Here is a 14,774-nt window from a genome sequence, read left to right as displayed (position 1 = left end):
CTTCATATATGCTTATTTAAAATAAAGAAAATATATTATGTGGTACATAATTAGTTCAATCATATCTTCACCTTGATCATTGTGTTTGCAAATGGTAGAGACCAACCTTGAACAACAGAACAAGGAAACAGGAATCAAACGAAGACTTAAAAAACAAATCTTGATTTAATCTTCCTATGATGCAGAAATACTAACACATTACATTACACTCCATAGTGTATCAAACTATTTGTCAATTTAAAATAAATTTATTTGTAAGATAAACAAAACCATGAAGAGAGCTCATTTGGACTTCAAGGGCACTATGAAGAAGCCTTTCTAATTCTGCTCATTTCTGAGTTTGGTTTATCTTCTCTAGCTTGGTTTAGTTCTCCTTCTCCTTCTCCATGTAAGAGGGGATGTGGTTTCATTTTCCATCTTCTGACTAAACTGGTGGAAGAACTTCTTGATCCAGTCAGAGTCAGAGTCCAAAAAATGTAGAACTATGACAGCCCTCATATTGATTAGTGAATCATGCATTTAGTTGTGCTTGGGATAATTGAGGTGTTTGCATATTTCATCATGTAGTCATTAATAACGCCTCTTAACACTCGCAAAAATGTCTAGTTAGCACAATAAATTATAAGGTCACACACAAAAAGCTCTTGGAAAAGAGGAGCTGGACTGACAACTTGAAGTATCCTAGAGAAAAACTCAAAGTAGCACACAATTGTTAAGCACAGACGGTAATTGATGTTTAAAAAATTCCTTTTGACTTTCCTCTGTCAATTGATATGAATAACCTATATTTTACTTTGCAGATTCTTTTAATTAACATCCTTCACCTTATCCCACATTGCACATCACAGAGCACTTCACAGCGTACTGAAAAAGTCAAATGTCAGGGAGTAGCAGAGCTTCTGCTTTGATTAATGAGAAATGCCAGATACCACCGAACTTTATTTTTCTGATGTTGTTGTCATTCTTTAATATAAGTTAGGACAGGATATTAAGTTATCTGACTTAAATCCTGCTGCATCTTATTAGACTGAGAAATAGGGAAAAACAAGTAAAGGGATAAAAAGGCCTATGCAAAGTGTTTGCAAAAGTGAATATGGAATAAGAACAGCAAGATAGTTAAAATGATAGTTAAGTAACATTCTAAAGCAATATGATGACACACTTGCTCAGGATTTCTTAGGATTAGACTGGAATGCTGCTGAAACTATGCTCCAGCTACAAATCACTGACAATAATTTCCTCCTCACTTATCATTGCCATTCTTTTTCCTGCAAAGGATGTAGTGGTTACATCACTAAGTGTCTCTGAATGGCATGAATGTCCAGTCATGCAATGAAGAGCGTTTTAAAAGGGTCAGTAACTGCAATTTATTTAACAATTCTGATGAGTGAAAATGAAACAACAGAAGCCATACAGGGAAATAGCTCTCAGATAGATAGTGTTTCTTGCTGGAATTAGCCTACATTGAGCTGTTTAAAGCTAACTTCCAAAGTGTCTAAAGGGCAATTGAGTAACAAGGAGTAATTATAGATTAAAATTGCCTGTATCATACTGCCATAATGAACATGTCAGTGAGTAAAATATATGAAAAGAATAATTACTATCAAGGAAGCAAATAGACAGTTATAGCTCCTGGGAGAATTTTATAGCAGAATATAGAAATATTTTTTCACGTTAACAAACTATGAGAGGGGTTGTATAACTGTATTAGGGAGGCTGGTCATCAGACAAAAATAGTTGCTCATAATGTTTCAGCCTTGTGAATTAAAGACTTTGATAAAATAGCTCTAACAGAATTCCTCACAACAAATAGAATACATCATCCATGTCAACTTTATAATGACTACAAATTCATCCCATCTATGTGTGCATCCTCTTTTGCATTGCAACTTTGCAGATTCTGTTACGATGAGGGACAGTTGAGTGTTCCTTGAATTGGCTTTGGCTAATTGAACATCTGCGCATGTACAATCGGCTTCTTAAATATTGCTTATGTGCTAAGGCTTTTTTCCAGACTGCCCTATGTGCAGACATGGCTAGTAAGTTGAAAGATAAAAAGTTGAAGTAGAAAAGAAACATACCCCAGTCTGACAGTTTCTTACCACCAGACATCAGGGTGGACCCATCTTTGATTAAATGAGTCACCAAAAAAAAAAAAAAAAAAAAAAAAAAAGAATCATAAAAGAACAGCTTACTCAGCTAAAAAATATGATTAACATATTAAACCAATAAACTGGAGGTATTTGTTACAAAGTAAAATCTAACTTGTACATCATGTCTCATTAAGTTATGAGTGAATAATATGTATACTGTATTATAATGTGGATCTAATCCTTTTCAATCTTTATTTATGCATTTCAAGTTTAATGTCAAAATAATTTAAATTACCTTCATTTGCTAGACTTGCATTTGTGCCCTGATTAATTCAATATTAATATAATATAAAGCTGCTCCCCTGCCTTTTACCCTGCAGTCATTTCCCTGCCTCCCAACTTCTTGTCACTCTGTGAACATCCTAGCTAGCTATTGGTCATCAGTCAGCTTGCAAGTGTCCTTCTCCATTATTGGTTCCCTGTTAACCGACGGAATTTGACTGCTTAAGGATAGCTCCCCCGCCATTTTTTCATGCTCTCTCTCTCCTTCTCGCTTTCATGCTCTCTCCTTCATTTCACTCTCTCTTGCGCATGCACTCTCTCTCTTTTCCTCTCATTTTCTCTTACCCTGCAGGGAGACACTCTGTTTGCTTAATAAACTCTCTTATGTGAGTTCCGGTGTCGGGAGTGGTTTCTGGGTTCTTACAATTAAAATGTATATTGTTTGAACCTTATGGTATTTAAGGAATTAAACTGTTTAGAAGTGGGGATTACAAAATGACTGTCTGAGAGAGTCTATTCCTATTTATTTTGTATTGTTAAGAAAGAAATGACCTGTAAGTAGCATGTAGCACATAAGAATACTGAGTTAATGCTCTGATAAATTCTGATTAAGTTTACTCATTACTTTTTGGTCAATTACCTCATTTCAAAAATTTAAATATCAGATTCTCATGAGAGTAATTGGAAATTAACCAGATAAAAAGTTGTAGTGCTTTAGAAAATGATTTCTTGAGGTACAGTTTTCCATTAAAGTATGTGAATGACTCCATGATAAAGTTTGAGTCAACAGATGGAGGAAGGATTGGCTTACACCATTCATACTCTCAGAAAATAGTAAATGAAGTATGATTATTAAAATAGAGTTGAGCATTAGAACATGCACATAGTGAATTGGAGGGGTCACACATTAAGCTGCCATAAAACTTGAGATTTACAGGCATAGATGACTTGACAAGTAACTTATTGTGGATGTCTAATATAACATGTGAAGATTTCATGCAGATAAAGGGTGCTCTCCTACAGAAAGGAAACATGAAGCAAATTAGGGAAATATCAAATATGTCCCTGAAGACATTCAAAGGGGCAAGTGTGCCTTGGCCTAAAATAAAGACCTTTACTCCACAATGGCAGATGTGTTGATAATGTAAAGGTGGTTAGTGAGGCTGGCTGGGTCAGATGTCATTCAAAAAGTCCACTATTACTAACACTACTAGTTCTCACAACATACTGCTATCACTCCAATGATAATTTGACTGCTTATGCAGCATGTACAGAGTGAGAGATTGTGCTCTCTTGAGGGTATAAGGGTGTAGCCTTTTGAGAAATATTATTTGCCATATTCAATTAATAAAAGGTTGTTTTAATGACATAAATTTCAGGTAAATTTTGTTATTTGCATGACAGATACCAAGTTGACAGGTTTATTTCTCCCTGTATGTGTGTGTGTGTAAATGGGTTTATAAAGAACGTACTCTGATATATTTATATTGTTGTTGCCTATAGGCTGGGTTGTTTTCAGCAATCCCCCCATCCCCAAATGAGTAAATGTTGAGTTTACAACCACTTCCTATATTCTGAACAAATATACCAATTGCCATTTTGAATTGTATTGATTCAGCATAACAATTCTACTCTGTGGAGACACAAGTGGGCTTCTGCATCCTACTCTAAATAACATGCCTATGTTGTGCTTTGGTCTTTCCATTTTAAATTACTACATCAGGAAATAATGAAAGTTCTGAACCTGAAATTTTGGTTTTATTGTTATTTACTGAAAGTCTCTGAAAAATCTCCACCTGGAAATGCTAATTCAAATGATTTAAGTTCTAGGGATCACCTAAATCTTTAAATACTTCAGAAGAAGTTCTAATAGTCAGAATAAAGTAATGGTTTATAAAAGAGTAACAAAGTAAATAACAACTATGGAAAGTTTTATCATGAATGTCTCACTTTACATTTGCAAACGGACCTATATAGACTAATAAATCCTCTGCAACTCTTAAGAGGATAAAGTCCTGGAAGTCAGATGCCAGCTTCAGGGGAGAAGGAAGTAGCTTATGTTGATACTCAGGCTTCCTGTAAGAGTTGCATTCATAGGATGTTTACCAGGATTCTGTATCCACTGCTGCAAGTGGTTGTGTCTCCCGGGAGGCATTCTCTGTCTCAGAAATGTTAAATTTATCAGGATGTTGCATCTTTCTTCCCCTGAGAAGCAGCAGCAGCAAAGCTGGACGTCAACTTAAAATAAAAAAATAGCTTTAGGAAAACCTTCAGGGAGAGGTGATCTTTGGGGGCAAAACAATTTTGTGGTTATAGCTCGATTTTTGCCTTTGTTCTAATTTAAAATGCAAGCTTCAAAACATGCCGCTGAAAATGTACCTACACCTTTAGTATAGCTCCACTTTATTTTGTTTAAGAATCAGAGCTTTAGATTCTCTTTTAATTCTTACAAGGACTGTACTCTTAATAAAGTAATTTTATTGTAATAATTAAAATAATTATTCTTATCTTTCAAGTTTAAATATATTAAAATTGCAGCATACAAAACCAACACATACCAATGTAAAGATATAAGCATAAGCACCGGTCTGCTTAATCCTTACAAGTTTATAACTCAACAAATACAATCTAGCAAATGTTGTGTTAGGATGTTCTGCGAGGTCTTGTCCAGAAGAGCGTAGGTGAGGTGTGAGGTGTTCCTGCCATGTACAGAGATGAAAGGTTTTTGGTTCTGAAGTCTGACAGTTTGGGCACAAATCCCAGACTTTACATCCCCTGTTTGTGATACCACCATTTGCTGGTGATGACTTCTGCTTTCTCAGGTGTTGAAATATAATAACCAGAGAAGCACACCAAGGCAAGCATATTAACCAGGTTTTATTTAAAGGTAGTAACACAGACTTCTCCTGGGAGGGAGAAGGGGGCGAGGGCTGATGTTCTAGAATCCCAAGAAGTGAGCACATTCTGATTCAAATAGATTAGGGTCTTTTGTTCTGTTCTTTCTCTCCTTATCTCTCCTTCCTGCCTACCTGACTAGACAACAGGAGTTACCAGTGACATAGTAAAAGAGGTGAGCAACATATGGCCAGGGGAAGGGCCAAATGGAGATTCAGGTAGGGGCCCAGGGAACATTAATTAGCAATTCCCTATGTGCAGCACTTTTGGGAGAAATAGTTAGGTGACTTTGGTGATCAAAAGGGTTCTAGAGACACTGACATTCCACTCTCCCAGGGATGGTCTCCAACTTCCCAGACTCTGATGGCCTCCATTCCTCAATTTGACCAAATTTCCATTCTATACTAACTACCTGTCCTCAATTCTGCTTCACTTGTATGACTTTGATTGATTTACTGAACCTCATGTACTTTGTTTTCCTAATTTGGAATGTAAACAGTATTACATATCCTGTAATGTAATGTAATATTGTTGGAAATAAATGGGATCGTTAATACGAATACTAAGTGTGGGACACAGCATCCAGGAAACTCTCACTAAAGTGTGATGGTTATATTGTTATTGCCACTGAAAAATATGATTATGTAAGAAAGGGAAAGGTGAGTCTGCATAGGCAGATGCAAGTTAAAAAAAAAAAACATTTCTCTGTATCGAACTGAGTGAAATGAAGAGCTGTTATTGATGATATTGTGAGTAGATTGATTAAATGTGTAATCTAGAAAGTTGATTTTATTAGTTTAGGTTAATATGCAGTCATGAACCGTGAGTATTGTATCAATTTTCACCCTGCTGATAAATCTTCATGCTGCTGAGATTCTTAATCAGAATGCTGAAGGGAATATTGACTTAGATTGATGTCTGAACCAATAGTGGCAATAAGCACAGATCTTAGCCATATGCCAGAAAATTTGAGGAATCACTTGTGGACATTAGAGAGAGGTGATATTGAAAGATAGTAATCAACAAAAGGTCATTCCCAATAGTCTTTGCTGAAAAAATAGAGACCCTGACGTGTGGGGAGCCATCCTTATCTAGCAGAATCAGATGTGATTGAGCTATGGGACACAGAGGCCTGACTCCTAGGAACTGGCAGCCAAGGAGGACTGTCCCAGATTGCCCAAGAGTTTGTGGCACTGTGTGGGAGTGGTTCCCTGTATGGTTATATGATAGTTTTCCCTGAACAAATTTGCTCCCCTAACTCCACCTCATCCTGTTCATCATAGAGAAGCCCCTCCTGGTCCAGGTCCTTTACCTCTGTGACTATAAAGGAGAGTTGGTCTACTTCATATCGTTAGGGGCCAGATCTGGCATGGTCCCATCTGCCAAGGCCCCTCATTTAAAAAGAGTATTGACTTGTGTTTTTATTGATTAGATAAGTTTATGGGCAAATGATTGATTTATAACCAACATCAACCCCTGTAAGTTTACCCTTTTCTCATCCACCGGGGACATGGTTGAGAACCCACCACACTGGCAAACACTATCACAATCAGGTGGGATCTTTTAACAGGTGTGTTAGTCAGCTTTTCATCAATGTCACCAAAATACTTGACAAGAAAACGTTTTTTTGGATTCAGGGATTTAGAAGTTTTGTCTAGGATCAGCTGACTCCATTGTTCTGAACCTGAGGTGAGGCAAAGCCTCAAAGCAGAAGATCATGAAAGATAAAGGGTCTCCACCTCTTGGCAGTTGGGAAGCAGAGAAAGGGACCACAGGGAAGATAGAGCTTTGCAGGTGTTCCCCAGGTTACCACCTCCTCCTTCCATACCACATACCTACAGTTACCACCAAGTTAGTCCATTAAAACTAGAATGAACTGATTATGTTATAGCTCTAATGATGTATTCATTTTACCTCTGAGCATTCTTGCATTAACACAGGAAACTTTGGGGTTCACCCAGAATTCAAACTATAACCACAGGTTTAATAAGCACTATTATGATGATTTTGATAATAGTTACAGTTTCTATTGGAGACAAAATCACAGGTACCACCACTATGCTACTCTACTTTGTTGTTGATATTCACAATTGAAGAAAAGACCATATTGTAATTAAATAACATTAAAAATAAAATGTAATAGTTTTTCTTCCTAAGTTCTTTTATTCCCTGAACTTTTTTCCTTCTGCAATATTTTCATGAGATGATGGAATCTAGTCACATGGAACAAAGAGTCATTAACCTTTAATACAACAATCTGCCTACTTCTCCAGTTTGATCTGTTGGTAAGAAATGGATTTTTTTCTTTTTTAAAAAGCCATTGAAAAATTAAGAATTATTTCAGAAATTATTATATGACTAATTTTTAAAAATTTATTAGTTATTTGGTTTTCATTTACTCACAAAAGGTAAAAAATAAGTAGATAATAGGTGGAGTGTTTGACTATTACATTATATAGAAAATACAATAAAGATCTAATACACATTTGAACAGAAAAAGCAACCTATATAGTTTGTATACCACTAATTTCATAACACAGAAAGTATTTCTGGAATCTGTTTTATAGCTAAAATACTTCATTTGTGGGGGAGTACTGGGGATTGAACTCAGGGGCAATCAACCACTGAACTATTTTGTATTTTATTTAGAGACAGGGTCTCACTGAGTTGCTTAGGACCTCCCTGTTGTTGAGACTGGCTTTGAACTCTTGATCCTCCTGTCTCAGCCTCCAGGGCCACTGGGATTACAGGTCTGCATCACAACACCCAACCTTCATTTGATTTTGATCACAAATAAATCAATAGTTTTGCTATAAATGAAAACCATATATTGGACACAAGAAACATATAATGTGGAATTCTCTTACAATGAACAGAAAGTTAGCAAAAACATATGGAATATGAAAGAAAATTTAACCAACTGACCAGATTCAATAGTTCTAAGATTCACCCTACAGGAGTTATATAAGACTAATTTTAATACAATAAAATAATAGTAGAGATAATAAACGAAATATCAAGAATGAGTATGTATAATATATTTCCAAAAGATCATAAGCATAGAACTAGTACATGAATGACCTTAATGCCTTCATGGATCTTTAGAGAATAGTAAATCAATACCTAAACTTAAAAGGAAAGATTATTTTGAGGTTGGATTTCATTACCCAAGACAATTTAACATTCATATACCAGAGCAAAATTAATATGAGTTTTAGACTTTTCCTACCACAACTATTTAGTGCCCATAACCTTGTCTTGGAGTTAGAAACTATAAAAATGAAAGTTGTAAGATCAACTATATTCAATTCTAAAAAGTATAATTGTCTACCAAAATATTGCATCATTCAAATAATTTTTGTATATGAGTTAGAGGATCATCATTAAAACCTCACCTTTTCTGGAGGAGTGTTTGAGGATATGCTACCCCAAAATATGCCAGTTTAGCATACTGACTATTTTGAGCCAAAGACTTTTCATAAAACAGCAGATGCAAAAAGAACACTTTGACCTGTCCATGTGGTAGTTATACTCCCTATGCCAGGCACTATAGATTCTTATCACCAGAGACAGGCAGTGGAGGAGAGAAATATCAAGAAATAGACCTTATTACTGTAACCTGTACTTTCCTTTAGTCTTCCTATCTATTTTAGCTATTTTAGCATAGTTACTACACTTTATTCAACCCAATATGTAAGCACATATGCCTCATGACTTTTTAAATCTTTATTTTACTGTAGATACGTAAAATATATTACATAAACTGTGTATACGTAAAATATATTACATAAACTGTGTATGCTATATTCCTTTTTTATGTCAAGTTAATTCTAAAGTCTGGTAAAAGACCCTGAAATGGTAGAGGAAAAGTTATTCCTCCCCTACACATACACCACCACTAAGAAATTAGGGCATTTCATGATTAAGTCTCTTGTTTCACAATAGCAATGCTATTTATAAAATGGTGAATAGGCTAAAAATTTATTTAGTGAGAAATAAGAACCTTGAATAACATAAAATAGGTACTACAACTCTGGGATAAGGAAATCAACATTACAAATATGACAACTCTCTTCAAGTTCATCTGGAGAAAGAAATAGGTGAAAGAATATCCAGAAACAATAGGTTTGGGAAGAGAGGCTGGGAATGGGAAGGTGAGAGGCATATCTTATATCAGGCTTCATTTCAAATCATCACAACTTGAAGAGTGGTTAAAAATAGATAACTGGGATCACAGGGCCCACTGGTGTGACTCCATTCTTAGTCTCTTGAGGAGTCTCTATACTGATTTCCAAAGTGGTGATACTACTTTTAAATGCCACCAAAAATGTATGAGTGTACCTTTCCCTCCCCTACACCATTACCAATATTTATCATTACTTGTATTCTCTATGGTTTCCATTCTGACTGGTGTGAGGTAAAATCTCATTTAGCCTTGATTTGCATTTCCCTATTGCTAAGGATATGGAACACTTTTTCAGATATTCATTAGCAATTTGCATTTCTTCTTTTGAGAAATCTTTATTGATTGGTTTGTTTGTGGTGTGTGTTTGTTTTATTTTGTTTCTCTACCAGGGATTGACTCAGGGGCACTTTGCCACTGAGCTACATTGCTGACACATTTTTTATTGTATATTTTGAGACAGGGTCTCACTAAGTTGCTTAGGGCCTCCCTACTTTGTAGAGGCTGGCTTTGAACTTGAGATTCTCAGCCTCCCCAGCCACTGGGATTACATGCTTGCAACACAGCCTATGACAGGTTTCTTCCTTCCCTCCTTCCTTCCTTTGTTTTTCTCTGTTTTTTCTCCCTCTCTTCTTTTTTTTTTTTTTTTTTTTTTTTTTTTTTTTTTTTTTAGTGTTTAGTATTTTGAGTTCTTTATGAGTTCTAGATATTAATTCCCTGTTGGAAGAGAAACTGGCAAAGATTTTCTCCCATTCTGCCATTCTGTAGGCTTTCTCTTCATGCTCTCAGTCTCATCTGCTGTGTGAAAGTTTTGTAATTGAAGCCAGCCTCCTTATTAATTCTTTTTTTTTTTTTTTTTTACCTTTTTTAACTAACGCTATTTTTTCTAGATTTATTTATTTTGATTCATTGTACACAAGTGGGGTATGACTGTTGTTTCTCTGGTTGAACACAAAGTAGATTTGCACCATTTGTGTAATCATACACATACATAGGGTAATGACATTTGACTCATTCTATTATTTTTATTTCCCCCATCCCTTCCCACCCCTCTTTTTCCTCTAAACAATCCATCCTCCCTCCATTTTTGTCTCCCTCCCAACCCCCATTATGTACCATCATCTGCTTATCAGATAAGCTTTTGTTTTTTGGGGGGGGATTTGCCTTTGTTTTTTGGGGGATTGGCTTATCTCACTTAGCATGATATTCTCCAATTTCATCCATTTACTTGCAAATGCCATAATTTTATTCTTCTTTATGGCTGAGTAATATTCCATTGTGTATATATACCACAGTTTCTTTATCCATTCATCTCTTGAGGGGCATCTAGGTTGGTTCCACAATCTAACTATGGTGAATTGAGCAGCTATGAACATTGATGTGGCTACATCAATGTAGTACAATGATTTTAAGTTCTTTGGGTATAGGCCAAGGAGTAGGGTAGCTGGGTCAAATGATGGTCCCATTCCAAGTTTTCTAAGGAATCTCCACACTTCTTTCCACAGTGGCTGCACTAATTTGTAACCCCATCAGCAATGTATGAGCGTACTTTTTCCCCAAATCCTTGCCAACACCTATTGTTGCTTGTATTCTTGATAATAGTCATTCTATTTGGGGTGAGATGGAATGATTTGTATTTCTCTTATTACTAGAGATGTTGAACATTTTTTTATATATCTGTTGATTGCTTGTAGCTCTTCTATGAAGTGTCTGCTCATTTCCTTGGTGCATTTATTGATTGGGTTATTTGTATTCTTCATATAAAGTTTTTTGAGTTTTTTATAGATTTTGGAGATTAGTGCCCTATCTGAAATATGTGTGGCAAAGATTTTTCCCATACTGTAGGCTCTCTCTTCACAGTGTTGATAGTTTCTTTTGCTGAGAGAAAGCTTTTTAGTTTGAATCTATTCCAATTATTGATTCCTGCTTTTATTTCTTGTGCTTTGGGAGTCATATTAAGGAAGTTTGGTCCTAAGCCCACATGATGAAGATTTGGACCTACTTTTTCTTCTATAAGATGCAGGGTCTCTGGTCTGATTTCAAGGTCTTTGATCCATTTTGAGTTGAGTTTTGTGCAGGGTGAGAGATAGGGGTTAGTTTCATTCTGCTGCATATGGATTTCCAGTTTTCCCAGCACCATTTGTTGAAGAGGCTCTCTTTTCTCCATTCCATAGTTTTGGCACCTTTGTCTAGTATTAGAAAATTGTATTTATTTGGGTTTGTGTCCATGTTCTCTATTCTGTACCATTGATCTACCTGTCCATTTTGGAGTCAATACCATGCTGTTTTTGTTACTATTGATCTATAGTATAGCTGAAGTTCTGGTATTGTGATACTCCCTGCTTCACTCTTCCTGGTAAGGATTGCTTTAGCTATTCTGGTTCTCTTATTCTTCCAAATGAATTTTGTGATTGCTTGCTCTGTTTCTATGAGATATGTCATTGGGATTTTAATTGGAATTGCATTGAATTTGTATAACATTTTTGGTAGTATAGCCATTTTGACAATATTAATTCTGCCTATCCAAGAACATGGGGGAATCTTTCCACCTTCGAAGGTTTTCTTTAATTTCTTTCTTAGTGTTCTACAGTTCTCATTGTAGAGGTCTTTCACCACTTTTGTTAGATTGATTACCAAGTATTTTTTTTTTTTTGAGGATATTGTGAATGGGGTAGTTTTCCTAACTTCTCTTTCAGAGGATTCATCACTTATGAATAAAAATGCATTAGATTTATGAGCATTGATTTTATATCCTGCTACTTTTCTGAATTCATTTATGAGTTCTAGAAGTTTTCTGCTGGAATTTTCTGACTCCCCTAAAAATAGAACCATGTCACCAGCAAATAGGCATAGTTTGAGTTCTTTTCCTATTTATATCCCTTTAATTTATTTGGTTTGTCTAATTGCTCTGGCTAGAGTTTCAAGGACAACGTTGAATAGAAGTGGTGAAAGAGGACATCTTTTTCTTGTTCAAGTTTCTAGGGGGAATGCTTTTAGTTTTTCTCTATTTAGAATGGTATTGTCCATGTGTTTAGCATAAATAGTCTTTACAATGTTGAGGAATGTTCCCACTATCCCTATTTTTTCTACTGTTTTGAGCATGAACGGGTGCTGTATTTTATCAAATGTTTCTTCAGTATCTATTGAAATAATCACGTGATTCTTAACTTTAAGTCTGTTGATGTGGTGAATTACATTTACTGATTTTTGGATGTTGAATCAACCTTGCATCCTGCAATGAAACCCACTTAATTGTGGTGCACTATCTTTTTAATGTTTTTGTATGCGATTTACTAAAATTTTGTTAAGAATTTTTGCATCTATGTTCATTTAGGATATTGTTATGGAATTTTATTTCCTTGATGTGTCTTTGTCTGGTTTTGTTATCAAGGTGATATTAGCTTCATAGAATGAGTTTGGAAGGGTCCCCTCCTTTCAATTTCATGGAATACTTTGAGGAGTATTGGAAAGAGCTCTTCTTTGAAGGTCTTGTAGAATGTAGCTGAGAATCCATCTGGTCCTGGACTTTCCTTTGTTGGTAGGCTTTTGATGACTTCTTTTGTTTCATTGCTTGAAATTGATCTATTTAAATTGTCTATATCCTCCTGATTCAGTTTGGGTGCATCATATGTCTCTAGAAACCTGTTGATGTCTTGGAGATTTTCTATTTTATTAGAGTATAGATTTTCAAAACAGCATCTAATTATGTTTTGTATTTCAATAGTGTCTGTCATGATATTTCCTTTTTCATCCCAAATTTTAGAAATCTGAGTTTTCTCTCTCCTTCTCCTTGTTAGTGTGGCTAAGGGTTTTATCAATTTTGTTTATTTTTTCAAAGAACCAACTTTTTATTTTGTCAATTTTTTCAATTTTTTTCTTTTGTTTCAATTTCATTGATTTCAGCTCTGATTTTAACTATTTCCTGTCTTCTACTACTTTTGGTGTTGATCTATTCTTCTTTTTCTAGGGCTTTGAACTGTAATTTTATGTTGTTTATTTGTTGACTTTTTCTTCTTTCATTGAATGTGCTCTATGCAATGAATTTTCCTTTTAGTACTGCTTTCATAGTGTCCCAGAGATTTTTGTATATTTGTTCTTTTTTACCTCTAAGAAATTGTTTTTTTTTCCCTTCTGATGTCTTCTATTATCCATGCATCATTCAATAGCACATTATTTAATCTCCAGGTGTTGGAGTAGTTTCTGTTTTTTATTTTGTCATTGATTTCTAATTTCATTTCATTATGATCTGATAGAATACAAGATAGCATCTCTATCTTCTTGTATTTGCTAACAGTAGCTTTGTGGCATAAAATATGGTCTATTTTAGAGAAGGATCCCTGTACTGCTGAGAAGAAAGTATATTCGCTTATTGATGGATGATATATTCTATATATACCTGTTAAGTCTACATTATCGATTGCGTTATTGAGATCTATGGTTTCTTTGTTCAATTTTTGTTTGGAAGATCTGCCCAGTGGTGAGAGAGGTGTGTTAAAGTCATTTAGTATTATTGTATTGTGGTCTATTTGGTTCCTGGAATTGAGAAGGATTTGTTTGATATACATGAATGAGCCATTGTTTGGGGCATAAATATTTATGATTGGTAAGTCTTACTCATTTATGCTTCTCTTAAACAGTATGAAATGTCCTTCTTTATCCCTTCTAACTAATTTTGGTTTAAAGTCTGCTTTATCTGATATGAGGATGGATACCCCTGCTTATTTACTGAGTTCCTGTGTGTGTTATGTTTTTTCCCATCCTTTCACCTTTAGTCTGTAAGTATCTTTTTCTATGAGATGAGTCTCTTAAAGGCAGCATATTATTGGGTCTTTCTTTTTGATCCCATCTGCCAATCTATGTCTTTGGATATGATGAGTTGGGCCATTAACATTCACGGTTATTATTGAGATATGATTTGTATTCCCAGTCATTTTGGCTTATTTTTGGTTTTTAACTTGGTTTCTCCTTTATTTATCAGTCTCAATAGTTGTCATACCAATGGCAGGTAGAGGTTATTGAACTTAGTTTGCAAAAACTAAAAACTTTTATTACAGTTATGTAATTGGTTATCATATATCACACAATTCCCAGCATGAAGTTAATGGGTAGACAAAATAAACTAAATAGGTTGGAGAAATTTAACAAAATCTTTCACTGGCCATGGCAGAAAGCAATCATTAGACTGGCCTAGTAAGGCATTCATGTGTGACTTGCAATATTAATGTCAGGTATGGATGCACTACCATGAGATGAGCTGATCAAAGGCAAGACAGGATATTTCACACATCTCATTTTAAAATAAGCTGAGTCTTGCAGGAGGC

This window comes from Sciurus vulgaris, assembly GCF_902686455.1.
Source record: "Sciurus vulgaris genome assembly, chromosome: 4".
Classification (NCBI taxonomy): Eukaryota; Metazoa; Chordata; class Mammalia; order Rodentia; family Sciuridae; genus Sciurus; species Sciurus vulgaris.
This window is presented reverse-complemented; position numbering follows the sequence as displayed.